Below are 1,933 nucleotides of genomic sequence, written 5' to 3'. Positions count from 1 at the left end.
CCTCCACCGTGCTAATCGCGTGTTCTGCGGTTAGTTCTACCTCAGGAATTGACTCCCCGTAGACCTCCAAGGTTACGTCGTCGGCAAAGCCGACGATCTTGACCCCAGGAGGGAACTTCAGTCTCAGAACCCCGTCATACATGAGGTTCCATAGCACCGGGCCTAGGATCGAGCCCTGCGGGACTCCGGCGGTAATCGGAACCCTTTTCTGACCGGCATCGGTCTCGTATAGCAGTACGCGGTTTTGGAAGTAACTTTCCAGGATCCGGTACAGACCCACCGGTAGGCTAAGCCGGTGTAACGAGAGCGCGATGGCATCCCAGCTTGCGCTGTTGAATGCATTCTTCACGTCAAGTGTCACTAACGCACAGTATCGAATACCTCGCCTTTTTCGTTGGATCGCTATCTCGGCAGTATTTATCACTGAGTTGAGAGCGTCCACTGTGGACTTACCCTTCCGAAAGCCAAACTGGTTGCTTGACAGACCGTCCGTACCTTCCGCGTACGGGGTGAGCCTGTTGAGGATGATCCTCTCAAGCAGTTTGCCAGTCGTGTCTATCAGACAGATTGGTCTGTACGCCGATGGGTCGCCTGGCGGCTTCCCGGGCTTCGGCAACAGCACCAGTTTCTGCCTTTTCCATCTATCGGGGAAACGGCACTCGTCAAGGCATCTCTGCATAGCTAGCCTGAACATGTTCGGGTTCGCTATGATCGCTGCCTTGAGAGCGTTGTTCGGGACTCCATCCGGCCCTGGAGCTTTGTTCATTGCTAGGGATTTAGCCACTGCGAGTAGTTCTTCGTTCGTCACTGGAGCCACCATTTCGACCGTGCCCGCACTGTCTCGTAGTGCAGGTGGCCAGGGGCTTGTGGCTCGAGACGGGAAGAGTACTTCGATAATCGTTGCCAACCGGTCCGGAGACCGTTCTGGGGGTGGGGAGCCCCCTTTGGTCTTGGCCATCACAATCCGGTAGGCGTCACCCCACGGATTCGCGTTGGCACTCTCACACAGGTTGTCGAAACACGCTCTCTTGCTGCTTTTAATAGCCTTGTTAAGGGCTAATTTCGCAGCTCGAAACACTTCACGGCGGTTCTCTCTTGCATCCTCGGTGCGAGCTCTTTGCATCCTACGTCTAGCTCTGAGACAGGCTGACCGTAGAGCTGCAATCTCGGCACTCCACCAGTATACCGGGCATCTACCGTTTCTTGGCAGTGTTTTTCTCGGCATAGTGGCGTCGCACGCGCGTGATAGAACAGCTACCAGCGCATCCCCGCTTAGACTGTCGGTGTTGGCCTCCAGTCCCAGGGCCGCGGTGAAAGCTTCGCTGTCGAAGTGATTGGACTTCCACCCGCGTACCTGACAGGGATCTCCCGCCCTCGGATGCTGCACACCATAGTTGATCTTAAAGCGGATTGCTAAATGATCACTATGGGTGTAGCCTTCGTCTACCCTCCATTCCATGCCTGGAGCCAGACTCGGGCTGGCAAAGGTCAAATCAATCCACGCCTCCACTCCGTTTCTACGGAATGTACTAGCGGAGCCATCATTAGCTAGCACAGTATCGAGTTTCGCAAACGCTTCCATTAGCGCTTGACCCCTGCTATTTGTACAGCGGCTGCCCCACTCCACTGCCCAAGCGTTGAAGTCTCCCGCTATTACTACCGGTTTCCGGCCCACGAGGTCCGACGAGAGCCTGTCGATCATCTGGTAGAACTGTTCTATTGGCCACCTTGGTGGGGCGTAGCAGCTGCAATAGAACACACCATTGATCTTGGCAATCGCCACACCCTCGGCGGAGGGGTGTATTACCTCTTGAACCGGGAACCTTCCCGTTGTACAGATTGCCACCATTCCAGACCCGTCCGACACCCAATTGCCGTTGCCGGCAGGGATGCTGTACGGGTCTGATAAGAGGGCGACATCTGTCCTCGACTC

Source organism: Topomyia yanbarensis, unplaced genomic scaffold (assembly GCF_030247195.1).
Source record: "Topomyia yanbarensis strain Yona2022 unplaced genomic scaffold, ASM3024719v1 HiC_scaffold_18, whole genome shotgun sequence".
Classification (NCBI taxonomy): domain Eukaryota; kingdom Metazoa; phylum Arthropoda; class Insecta; order Diptera; family Culicidae; genus Topomyia; species Topomyia yanbarensis.
Note: the sequence above shows the minus strand (reverse complement) of the source record.